At 41.7% G+C, this 13,565-nt stretch overlaps 2 protein-coding genes across 4 annotated transcripts in view; one reads left to right on the top strand and one right to left on the bottom strand.

The window, feature by feature from the left end:
* The window catches only part of LOC147032818 (ATP-binding cassette sub-family C member 9-like), a 176,600-nt gene that overhangs the window by 31,832 nt on the left and 131,203 nt on the right, over nucleotides 1-13,565 (bottom strand). The window lies entirely within an intron of this gene.
* LOC147032819 (uncharacterized) overlaps nucleotides 1-13,565 on the top strand; it is a 106,035-nt gene that overhangs the window by 78,565 nt on the left and 13,905 nt on the right. The window lies entirely within an intron of this gene.

Here is a 13,565-nt window from a genome sequence, read left to right as displayed (position 1 = left end):
AGTAAACCCCTTGGTGGAGACATCCCTCAATTATGTTCTGGTTTGATATCTTATTGTACTCACGATTCATACAGTCTCATGAGGCTGCAGAGCTCATTGATCAGGAAGGGTCATTTGGGTACCAACTCCTCAGCTCTTACATGAGCTGTGATTTCTGTATTAAAAAAGGCCTACTCTTATAAATAATAGCATATAGGATTTTAAATGTGCACGGTGCAGATGGCAAAGTCAGTTGAAAATCCCTTCAAATAATGGCAAGTTTCTTCTTGCAATGTACAAGAAAGTAGTTTTAAATTGCATCAAGTTATACCAGGAACTGAACCCGATACCAGTCAAAGCTACCGACAAGCTATCCTGCTTCCTTAGTATCAGGTTCAAAGAAGCGATCTTCCATACAAAAACCACACGTATGATGTTACCACCCTGCACTGTAGTACGATCAAATTTCCATGAATACATCACACCCTTAATGCAGTCTATTGTTGTGAAATAAACAACACAAAAACCCAACTAACCATAGACAGTGGTGTTAAGGTATGAATAAAACAGTTTGGATTTGACTTTCCGAAATGAAACCAAAGCTTGTTTTAAAGTTGATGATTAATATTTTTTACGGCCTACATGTTGTTCCTTTTCAAAGTGTTATTTTAAAATTCACGTTTAATTAATCAACTTTGTTGACGATAATCTTAATTTGATGTCTTGCGGCACTCTCAAAACCTAGCTGCTAGCTAAAAATACACGTGATATCCTCTGCCTAGTAACTGTAACCACAATAAGGCCTTGGGACGGTCAGGTTGCACATGGATATCAGCAGCCGGCACAGTGCAGTCAAAACTTTAAGATGCCTTTTCAGCCAGAGTACATTAGCACCGATTCATTGTGTTGTGAATTTATCCTCCTGACGAGCAAATATATAATGTTGCTGAATTCAAATCAAGATCCTGTACTGTAGTTATAATATATTTCAAAGGGTACTGTGTTCTAATCCATTTGAAATATGCTTTTGCAAAAGTTAAATGCAGTAGTTCTAAATATATAAGATAAACATGATTTCCAAAAGATTAAGTTTGCAGGTGATGCCAAATGTGGCAAACGCGGAGAAAAAGCAAACAATAGAGATTCCACAAAGATTTTTTTATTCGCTCCACCACTCAAGGAGGACAGAGGTTATATATTCATCCATATTTGTGTGTGTTTTTTGTCTGTTTGTGAGTATGACAGCTCAAAAGGCTGTGGACGGACTTGGTCGAAACTTGGTGGACACATTGGGTATGTGACAATGACAAATTGATTTGATTTTGGGGAAGATCCGAATTTGGATCTGGATATGAGATTAAAATTTTTTTTGTGATTCTTCATAATATTGAGAGATAGGGCAAAAAACGATATATAGCATAATATTTCAAAAAGTTGTGGATGAGTTATGACAAAACTTGGTAATGAGTTGGGTAGGTGACAAGAACAAGCTGATTCGATTTTGGTTTAGGTCCAGATCCAGAACTGGCCTATCAGTGAGATAACCAGAGAGTTGGTGTCAAAGCCACCCAATGCACGCCTGTTTATACATTTATCGTTTTTAAAAGACTAGTCTAATTATATTTTTTATAAAGCATTGCAGTGAAGTCTGATCCAAATAATTTTAAAGCAATATATGTATTTGTATATTGTAATCAGTAAAAAATAGTGTGGTAGATAAAAACATTAGAAAGGAAATAACTTGCACCAAAAACTTTAACATTTTCACGCTCATGCTGACGCTGACGCTCACGCCGGGGGTATCGCGATAGCTCTCTGTTCTTCGAACAGGCGAGCTAAAAACACGTAAACTGTTCAGCCTGGTGGAGGTATGTGCTCTAAAAAGTATGTGTGATTGAGGCAGGGGGAGAGAGGAAGGTGAGGCAGCCTTTATTTATTTACTATTTTGTTTCATTCATTCAAAAGGAATTATATTTGTTTCATTCAAAATGTCAAATCTCATTTTACCAAGTTTATCGTGTCGATAAACATGACAATCTAGAGAACTATCTGGAAGGCCCTGCACACAGTGATTTATGAGAAAACATTTTGTTATCAGATCAGAGATGTCCCTTTCTGACGATCAGACATGTTCTTTTCTGAATTTCCAATTCGGGGAATGCCCTACGTGTCTGTTGAATCCGCAGCTGCTACTTTACGCCTCATAAAAGTTACATTTTCTGAACTGGAACCGTTGTGTTTTTCTGTTATATCTTCGTATTTGTGTTGCTGTTTGTTTTTACATCCAATTTTCCCCATTAAATCGTACCACGTTGTGCTGTATTGTCGAGTTTGTTCTCGTGTTGCTCAAGGCCTACTCCTCGGATAGCAACTTCTGTCCCTGTTTTGACGCCAGTTTCTCGTTCTGCTTCTTTTTCCTCAGTATTGTCCTTCCTGCTTCCTCAACGTTACCCTATCCCCCCTACCCCTCATTCCTCTCCACATCCCGTACATGTCCAAGTCGCTCTCTATTTTCTCCCACAACCCTACTGTTGGTGTGCTTCCCCACTCTTTCTACTGTTCCTTTTGCTCTGTTGCATACTGATCTCTTCTGTGTTCTAGCTCTTCCACGAACCTCAACTTTGAATACAAAAAGAAAAGCAGTTCGGAATTTCCTATTTTCTGCAACGTTGCTTTGCAGTACACGAGAACTGCTATGCAATATTTCAAGTGCAGTGTGTTATGCATCCTAAATCGGATATAAATTTTCCACTTTATCCCACTCACTTTTGAAGTTCACAGGGCTCAAAAGTAGGAACCTTTTTGAAGGGAGTTTCAGACCGGGGGACCATATCAGTTCGGTTGATCAGGCTCACGCCTTATACAAATGGGAATTCAGGAACTGTGCCAAAGTGTCTGCATCCATTGCAATAAGCTTCAGAAAAAAGATAAAATCTACATTTCAAATGCACAATATGATCATCTCTTTCAATTTACTTGATCCCCCCTGGTGTATGCGCATGAAAAGAAGCACGTGGGATGGTCACATAAAGAAGGTACCCCAAGATAGATGAAAAGCTTATATAAAAGCAAGCTGATAATAATAGCAGAGTGAATAGGTCCCAAGGGCTGGTGGAATATTCTTGTTGTATGTACACTTGCCTCTGAGATTTCTAACCTGGATTTGGTACTTCTGGGCTGTCTGATCTGTCAGTTATATAATTTAGTCATATTAATTATCTCTTGGTGACTTTCTCATCATTTGGTCTTTAGTGTGATAATGTAATCAAATTCCAAATAGAGTGCATTGGATGACCTGAACCAGACTTCATTGTGCATTCCTTTCCAAGATAAGCCCAAACAATTGAGTGTGTTATCAATTTAATAGCAAAAGAAAAAACAGGGAATTAATCGTTTGATGTTGACTCTCAAATTAATTAGCTTCCTGTAAAGCAGTCGGTCATGAAAATATAAATGGTCAAGGCATGACTAATTTTTTCCACCAAGCTTCCTTCCATCCATCCATTGGGACCTAACTCTGTGCAGAGTGTTGGTGCTGCCTAAGCAGTTTCCTGGGCTATTGGGCACAATCCTGGACAGGTCGCCACTTCGACACAGGATACGAGCAAGCTGGTACTCATTTTGCCGACCTAGGAAGGATGACAGGCAGAGTCAACCCCACCTGGTATTAATTCAACAGCCGAGTGGGATTTGAACTCAGGATCCTAGGATCCCAAGCCCACCACTCCAGCCATTAAGCCAACATCAAGCATACCAAACTTCGTTCGGGTTTAACTCGTAGGCTCCAAAGGTGACCAATAGTGAAAGGTAAACACAACGCAGTGTTTGCTTAGACTTAACTGGAGAGGTTTCTATAATAATCATACTAATAATAATAATAATAATAATAATAATATAAATAAACGTGAGTGTGTGTCAATGTGTGGATGTATGTGTATCCTCCATAACTCCAAAAACCATGAAACCTCGTGGTCCAAAACTTTGCATACATACAAAGGCAACTCAAAGGAATGCATGAATGAAAACTACATGTTTGGATAAATTTAAACACCCCTTTTGAAGATAATTAATGGGCTTATTAAATTAAAACCAGAAACAGGCTTTATCCTCGGTCAGTCCACTCTCGCTCGCAGGGGTCTTCATCATCATTTGTTTCGGCCTGCTCAAAAAGGCCTTGCCTTGGAACAGACCGCACAGGCCTCTGGTGTACATTTGAAGATTGAATAACGCATCTTCTATCATTAAATGAAATTCCCATTTTGAGGAAACAAAGGTACATTTTGATTCAATCCATGCAGAGGAAATGAGGCAATGCATGGTTTGTTTGCAGCGATCACGGCAGAGGAAAGAAAATTATGAAATCTTTTAGAAGAAAAAACTTTTGGTTTTTGCCTGACTTTTCAAGGCTTATAAACAAACTGATGGACATGTAATTCACATATGTGAAGAAAATAGACATGAGAGGCCATGAAAATCGGTTTGGTCATGAAATGCCTGCATACGCAATGAAATAGTCAGTGGCTGTCAGGGAAATTCCAGAGAGAGATTTTTTGTCCACCCTTCCTTCCCAATTCCATATCCAGGTAATGCATGACGTCATCGCCGGGCGCCAAAGGAAGGGTGGACTCAATTTTTACTCCGTTTGTTTGTTTGTTTGTCCGGACGATATATCAGCCATCCTTTGAGCAGGAAGTTGAAATTTGGGGACAAAAGTGAAGACGTGCTTTTTTTATTTGGGGACAAAAGTTGAAATTTGGGGACAAAAGTGAAGATGTGCAAAAGTTTTATTTTTTGATCAATTAATTGATTAATTACTATAGATTTATTAATTATTACATATTTATATTATTTCTCATCCTGGCAATAACTTTGGCACCTTTTGAGCTATGAAGCTGATATTTGAACATGACAGCGAACAAATTATTTGGCTATAAAGGGTATTTTGGCTTTATAGAGTAATCAATTAATTATTTAAATTTTTGATTAATTCCTTAATTTTGAAAAAGTTACAGATTCGGATGAAACAGTGGTGGTTTAGGTATGCTATCAGTCAATTGATTAAGAGATTAATTATTTTACTATTATTTATTTATTTTAATGATGCAATTCATAAATGAATCAATCAATTCTTGTGCACCGCTCCCTCCTAATTCCGACTCCATGTGCTGCAAGGTAGCATCACTGAGCGCTGAAAGCGCCCTGGCAATGTCGCGCACTGGAGGATTTGTTAATTATTTATTTGGCATTGGGGCGGTGTACTTTAAATATACCTATACTTGTTTACTTCTTTCTTTATAAGTTATTATGTACACGTACACTTTAAAATACATCCTGGAAAAAAATTATTTGTGGGAGGGGGGAAGGGTAGAGGAGGAAGGAGAAGGGAGGGAGGAGGGTTGGGTAGGAGGAGGTTGGAGAGAGGGGTGGGGTGGGGTGGGAGTATGGAAGGGGTGGTGTTGGAGTATGGAAGGAGAAGGGTCAGATGAGGCAGGGGAAGTGTGAGATGAGTGAGGAGATGGAGGAGGGAGAGGAAGGGGTGGGGTGGGAGGAGGGAGGGAAGGGGTGGGAGTCCACAGGAAGGGGAGTGGGGTGGGAGTCTAGAGGGAGGGGGTAGAGAGGAGGCAGGGGAAAGGGTGGGAGGAGGGAGGAGAGTGAAGGGACGGGGTGGGAGTCTGGAGAGTGGGGGGGGTGGGATGGGATCGAAGGGGAAGGGCGGGAGGAGGTACCCAGCGTTTCCCGGAAACACCGGGTACCTTTTATAGTGTAGAATAATTGTTGAAATTTTCTAGTTACCGACAAAGTACTTGAATTGTCGTTTTTTAATGGACATGATTTTTAACATTGGTAAAGAAGTGTTCACCAGTTTCAATAACCCTGACTAAGCCTGGTGTTGGCTTAGTGGTGAGGGTGGCTGGCTTGGGATATTAAGGTGACTGGCTTCAGATATTAGGGTCCTGAGTTTGAGCCCTGATGTCCACTGAATTAACATCAGGTGGGGCTGAGTCAGCCTGTTGTCATTCCAAGGTTCTGTGAAATGAGTGTTCGAGTGTGCTGGTAGAGGGCACAGCATTAGCGGCACAGCTGTGTTTCCAATAAATGATAGCTACCTGGCAGCCAAGCTGCCATATGCAAGAACAGAATGACCCTGAATCGCATTTACACCAATTATCAAGTAACTGTACTTTATTTCTTTCAGTATACATATTATACTAAAAATAGCACCGCAAAGCGGGCGTAACCCCTCAGCCCCTTGACGCAAACCAATTTCAAGATGGTGGCCAGATTGAAAATCGCAGCATGCCCATTTTCGAAAGGAACCTTCCTCTACTCAACCCCAACACACCAAGCAAAAATGGATTTAATCGGACAAGGTGTTCTCCTCAAAATTGACGGAAACCAATTTCAAGATGGCTGCCGTGGCGGCCACAGTGAAAATCGTAGGATGCCCATTTTGGAAAGGAACCTTCCTCTACTCAACCCCATTATACCTCGCCAGAATAAAATCAATGTGTGAAGCCGTTCTCAAGTTATTGTCCAGAAACCAAATTCAAGATAGCTGCTCTAGCTGCCAGATTGGATATCGGATTGTGCTGAATATCGAAAGGAACCTTCCTCTAAACACTCCCATTATATCACACTAAAATGAAATCAATAAGTCAAGCCGTTCTCAAGTTATTGTCTGGAAACCAAATTCAAGATGGCTGCCGGAGCCGCCATATTGGATATCGCATTGTGCTGTATATCGAAAGGAACCTTCCTCTAACCACCCCCATTATACCCCCATGAAAATAAAATCAATAAGTCAAGCCGTTCTCAAGTTATTGTCTGGAAACCAAATTCAAGATGGCTGCCCTAGCCGCCATATTGGATAGCGCATCGCACTGATTATCGAAAGGAACCTTCTGCTACCCAGCCCCAACACACCCTGCAAAAATGGATTTAATCGGACAAGGCGTTCTCCTCGAAATCGACGGAAACCAATTTCAAGATGGCTACCATGGAGGCCACATTGAAAATCGCAGCACTCCCATTTTTGAAAGGAACTTTCCTCTACCCAGCCCCAACATACCCTGCAAAAATGGATTTAATCAGACAAGGCGTTCTCGAAATTGACGGAAACCAAAAGTTGACAGACGCCTGGACGGACGCCCGGACGCCCGCCCGGACAACGCCTATGAAGACAATACCCCTTAACCAATTCAGGCTGAGGGGTAAAAATTACCCCCGTGTGGGGGTTACAGTCATCTCTATAATGTTTTTTACTATCATAATCGATGAACCGTTGCCAGATATCTCCTAAAATGACAGACTTGATAGGTTTTGAAAATGGCGACTTTCACAACTTTCGTGACCTTGACCCTGACCTCAAATCCGGGAAAAAAATATGTCGTTGGGTATCACTCATCGACCTCTACCCACATACCAAATTTCATCAATATCGGAAGTAAAAAGTTTTCTTTGTACCGGGAGGTGTTTTTGACCATCTTCCAGGTTACGTGGCGGCCAAACGGGACGGAAATTCAAAAATCTGTCTAGTCAGATACAAGATAATATTTTTTTTACTATCATAATCAATAAACAGGTGCCGAATATCTTGTAGAATGGCAGACGAGATAGGTTTTGAAAATGGCGATTTTTATAACTTACGTGACCTTGACCCTGACCTTGAACCTGGACAAAAGTTATATCGTTGTGCAACACTCATCGACCTCTAACCACATACTAAGTTTCATCAAGATCGGAAAGAAAAATTGTTGACGGACGGACGGACGGACGGATATTTGGTCCAGCTTTATTAGGTAGAGATGACCTAAAAATGAACATCCAAGTTAAAATGATATACAATAACTACATAAACGCAATTTTATGTTGCAACTACAAACTGTAATGGTACCTATGCAAACTGTCCTAAAGCAAAATACAGTTACAACTTGAATGCCTTCATTGATAATAGGTTGAATCCATCCTGATTAATATCACACATTCACACAATCATTGTAAACTAAAGCCTGGTATTGGCGTAACAGTTAAGGTGGCTGGCTTAAGATCTCAGGATCTTGAGTTCAAACCACTGTTTTGGTGTTAAATAACACCAGGTGGGTCGACACAGCCTGTCATCCTTCTGAGGTTGGCAAAATGAGTACCAACTTACTGGTAACAGAGGCAATGGGGCATTGCATCAGTAGCTCGGCTGTGTCCCTGGAAAATGATGCAGCCAAGTAGCCACAGGCTGCATACGAATAGATAAATTGAGAACTAGATATCTGAGATCACAAAGTGATCGCCCATGGCTTACCCTTGGCCTGTGATCAATGATGGCCATTTTTTTTTGTACCACAATATGACCTTGACATTCAACATTTAGGGATAGAGTGCGAATAATGAAAATGTCTCCATCTAAAATCGATTCATGAAACTCAACTTCATGAAAATCGGAGGAAAATTATTCAAGGTATGATGAAAAAGGTGTTTTTTGTTAATTAGGTCATAATCCGAAAAAGTAGGTCAAGGAAACTAATCAAATATCAGGTTCACAACATAAGCGAATGTCCACTATTATGATGCAAGAACATCTTGGAAGGCCAAGCGGTCTTTGAGATTCCATATTGGCAAAATTGTGCAATGTCAAAAAACTTTTTTTTTTCAGACTGCCATTTGACCGTGGCCTTTAACCTGGAGGGGTATGATGTACATTAAGCATAAATGCACCTTGCTCTAGGCTATTTTGGGAGGCAATTTTGGTCTGATTAGACTAGCATTAGTAGAGTTTTGGTTAAAAATGCTAAAATGTCAACAATTGGGTTATGTCCTGAAAATTATGTCACCATCATTTTTTTTTAGGTCAACCCCTCATACTTTATATCCGCATTACTGATGCAAAATTTCATTATGAAAGTTCCAGCTGGCTCGGAGATGTAGCTTGGAAATAGATACAGTTTGGAAATTTGGAATGTTGAGAGGGTAGGAAGAAATTTCTTCTAAGTGGTGGTTTTGGACTCTGAGGGGTTTAAGAAACTCTGTGGTGCCATTAAAATTGGGGGCAGCAATTATAGAAACAAACTCCACAACAGCAATAAGCCTTCCCCTCTGCTTGGGGGAGGAATAACCAGGTTTTAAAGATGCACCCATCATTATATAACAATTATGTTCCGTAAGAAAGAATTTTAGCAGATTATCTAATTTGCATTGTTTTTAGAAGTTTTGTGCTGTATACAAGTTTTGTATGAATTTGCAAATCAGTAATAATTACACCATAGTACTAGAATGGCACTAGGTGGAGTGCATACCTCAACGAGGCTGAACAGTTTACGTTTTGTTGCCCCCTGAAAGGCCGGATCTGGATACGGATCAAAATCAAAATCTAATTGGTTTGTTCGTGTGGACTAACCAACTCATCCACAAATTTTTGAAATATATATACACATGTGTGTGTGTGTGTGTCTGTGTGTCTGTGTGTGTGTGTGTGTGTGTGTGTGTGTGTGTGTGTGTGTGTGTGTGTGTGTGTGTGTGTGTGTGTGTGTGTGTGTGTGTGTGTGTGTGTGTGTGTGTGTGTGTGTGTGTGTGTGTGTGTATGTATATATATATATATATATATATATATATATATATATATATATATATATATATATATATATATATATATATATATATATATATATATATATTGTTGCAGACCCGGGGTCAGGGGCGAAGATCACAAATGGTGAACTACCTTGGGTTCCCACCAGACTCTCCGGAATCGCAGGCCGTCGCACATGAATAACTTCATGACGCGGTGGGTCGCTAATCGACCTCAAAGACCAATAACTCGACCACGTGACTTGGGGTCCACCATCTAATTAATACCGTTTACCGAAAGGTCACGTGATCTAATTGCTGGGGAACACGCCCTCGGTATGCACTTGCTCAAACCGGATCACCTTACAAGATCAGATGCAGCCGAGCGGAACTGCCAAGCATGTACCGGCGAGGAAACCGATTGTTGAGAAATAACATCCCGGCTAAACTAGGGTGCGGGCCATGCTGAACCAATGGAAAAAAACATGAAAACGAGCTGTGAACATTTCTATACAATTCATTTATTTACAATCAAGCGAGGAAAAGTATGTGGCACAGTGAATGGGTTTTATTTTTTTTATGTACAGCAGGGGATAGCAAGAAATTTGTGGGGTGCGGCAAAAGGCAACTTAAAAAAGACGACACAGAGCAGGATTACCCAGACTATCTTCTACAATCTTATTTATTCTCGGACAGGCGCCATCACTCACTCTCACTCACACACACACACACACACACACACACACACACACACACACACACACACACACACACACACACACACACACACACACACACACACACACACACACCCGAGGAAAGTTAGAGAGCCAAGAAAGAAAGAGAAAGGTGAGGATGAGTGCCTTAGAAATACCTGGCACAGTCGGTTGACCAACGCGGCCCAGGACGCTTAGGGAGGGGTAGTTGGAAAGATACTGGTACCTACGGTGTGGGAGTGAGGAGGTGCTATGTAGGTGACGTGAGGGGTGTGGTGTCGTGCCAGAGGAAAATGGGATTGCGAGTCAGTAACGTTCTTCTTTGGGTGTCCACAGAAGATGGGATAGAGGGGTGGAGAGAGAGAGAGAGAGAGAGAGAGAGAGAGAGAGAGAGAGAGAGAGAGAGAGAGAGAGAGAGAGAGAGAGAGAGAGAGAGAGAGAGAGAGAGAGAGAGAGAGAGAGAGAGAGAGAGAGAGAGGATGCATGAAGAAAAAGATCCCTAACCTAGCCATGCAAAGATCTGTATGTGTAGCGTGTACCTCTATGGGACGCTCCACCTGAGCGTTCCCACCTCATGATATGGTGCATCATCTTCTGCTTATTTATTTGCTGGGGCTTGTGGTAACGTGCGCTCTGTACTGGTCTGTCTGGCTGCGCGGGAGTGGTGGGATATTGACAGTACAGTAGGGAGTCTCGAAGGATGACAGTCACCTCGGATCAGGTTCTCGAAGAAGAAGCTCTCTCAGAAGAAGCGCACTCTGGATGGCAATCGCATACAAATAATGTTCTGAAGAAGAGGCTCTAACAGCTCCGCGCTACCCCTTTTATTAGCCCTAGGCGAAGAGTGGGGCAAGGACCGGAAAGCGACACGCTGTGGCCAAAATCATGCTCCTCTATTGGGCCATAGTAGCCCTAGCCATGCCCTGCCAGGTTCCGGGACCGGAAACTGGCTCAGATGCTTACCAGTTTTGGCATGGCTCGGAGCTCCTGATTTAACATGGGGGCATGCTCCCCGAGCCGACACCCCTGCCCTGAACATGCACCGAGTGTAATCTGTATGTCGTATGGCAGCGGACTTTCTCCACCACCCACCCGAACCAAATTCCTGGATTGCCCTTCCCGCATCCCCTCCTCATTGCCCCTGGTCTTGTGACTGGATGAGGGTTGCAAAAATTCGGGATGCTCATCCAGGACGTTCCCGGTGAGATGTGGTGGAGCTATTAGCAACTGTTTCGTGGTCGAGCATCGTGCGGTGCCCCTTGAAATAGAGTGGCAAATTGTAGCAATGCAGAAGTATGAGGGGGTGCGGGAATATTTTTCCTATGTGCAGGAGGAATTTGTGGTCAAAGTGGTGAGATTTGGTGAGCAAAGTGGGGAGTAAGGTGAGGTGCTGGTTGGGAATTGGCGCACAGATTTGAATGAAATAATGGCACGCAAATTTCTGTGTGGGTTGTTTAGTTTGCAGAATTTACCAGAATTTACCATTCATCAGAATGGAAACACATGGGTTTATTCTCAAACCCACAACGAAATGGCAAACACAAGTAAATTCAACAAATAGTAGTTTAATGAAAAATAAATCAAAGATTTATAATGAACACAACTCAACGAGTGATAATGAAAATAAATCAAAGTGTGAAGTAATGAAAAGTGAGGTAAAACTAAATCCCAATTTGAGACGTGCCCAATCAGTCACAAACACAGACAAGTGGAAAGATAAAAAAAAAGTCCTCCCTTTACGCTGGTACTCAGCTTTGTGGCCAGAGATGACTTTGTAGGCGCCTCACAGTCATCGAGCTTCAAATCCACTGCACGGGAAACGCACAAAAATGGGGCAAAGTCGCTCTCTGCAGTCACATACATGAGATAATTCAGTGGACAGTCTTCAACAACAAGGCCCACAAACTGCCATCCAGTTTCTTCTCACGATCGAGATTGCCACACCATTCCTCTCACAGCACCAGGTCCACTCACAACAAATGGTGCCACTTTCTTCCTTGAGCATACAACAGGAGACTGCCGAGTTATTGCTGAGAGACACGCTCTTCTTATCCTCCTCCCAAAGTGCACAAACTTTGTGACCCAGCCGAATAGTCAATGGCTAGTGTCTTGCTCCAGCACGCAAGTAAATTCACACAACACGAACAATGAGAATCATGCAGCCTTCTTGACCTTGTTGAGGAGAAACAAGCAAGAGACCCTCTGTATTCTAACTGCCGTCTCCACATGATAATCCTCCCTCTGGTGTCACAGTGACCGATCATATGCCTGGGGGGCGTGGCCTGCTGGTTACCGTTCGTGGGGGTGGGGTTTAGCCTGCCAATTGTGTTCGGACTCCGTCGGCAGCTGGGTTGGCCTTTGTTGTTCTTGTTGTTGTAAAATGTAGTCTTTTTTTTGGCCAGTGTCGTAAATGCAAAAACGTGGGAAAACGTCACAGGGGAGCAATCTCATACTGGGAGAAACTGGCCTTAAACCTTACCAAGTTAATACAGCACCACCCCCATGTGGTGACACATGAACAATCTTAAGCTCACAGTTTTTACGACCTAACTTACATTGAGATGTCTCCGACTCGCCCACGGACTATCCCATACCACACAATTCTATCTTCATTGTGGGATTCCTCCATCTACCCCACAAACGTAACAATATATATTATATATATATATATATATATATATATATATATATATATATATATATATATATATATATATATATATATATATATATGTGGACCTCACAAACATAAAAACTATATACAAGTCTGAAGACGACGATGGTTCACGAGCGGTATTTGACGATGTAGATTGTTTCAGAAGTCAAGGATGAGACAATGTGATAATGTTTGACCAAGTTATAAAAATGATCAACATCATGTGGTACGAGTGACAGGTTATTAGCTGCAAAATGTCGAAAACCCGGTTTCGTTCAACAACTTAAAAAATTTGACCTTTGCATAACCTTTAAAGATCCCAAAACAATGTTGTGGACATTAAAATAAGGAAACAGGATACGTGCTATAGCTTAATGGAGTTAGTTCGTCGAAGAAGGTCGAAAACCCGGTTCGATTCCCACAACTTTGAAAATTTGACCTTTGTGAACTTTAAAGGTCAAAGGTCAAGGATTACGACCTTTGGTGCAAAACTTCCTCTGGAACATTCCAGGAACAATATAACGTCATATAGGCTATATGGCATTTCACACTCCTCGGATTATCCATACTTTGATGAAATCAGAGTAAAAACAACCTTCAAGGGGGTGCCACGGGCAAGGTGTTCGAGATAGAGAAAAATGGTTGAAGACTTTAGG

The sequence above is a fragment of the Eptatretus burgeri genome, chromosome 2 (assembly GCF_056783735.1).
Source record: "Eptatretus burgeri isolate ZD-2024b chromosome 2, Ebu_testis_v1, whole genome shotgun sequence".
NCBI lineage: Eukaryota > Metazoa > Chordata > Myxini > Myxiniformes > Myxinidae > Eptatretus > Eptatretus burgeri.
The sequence above is the reverse complement of the archived record's forward strand: the minus strand, read 5'-3'. Positions and strand labels throughout refer to the sequence as shown.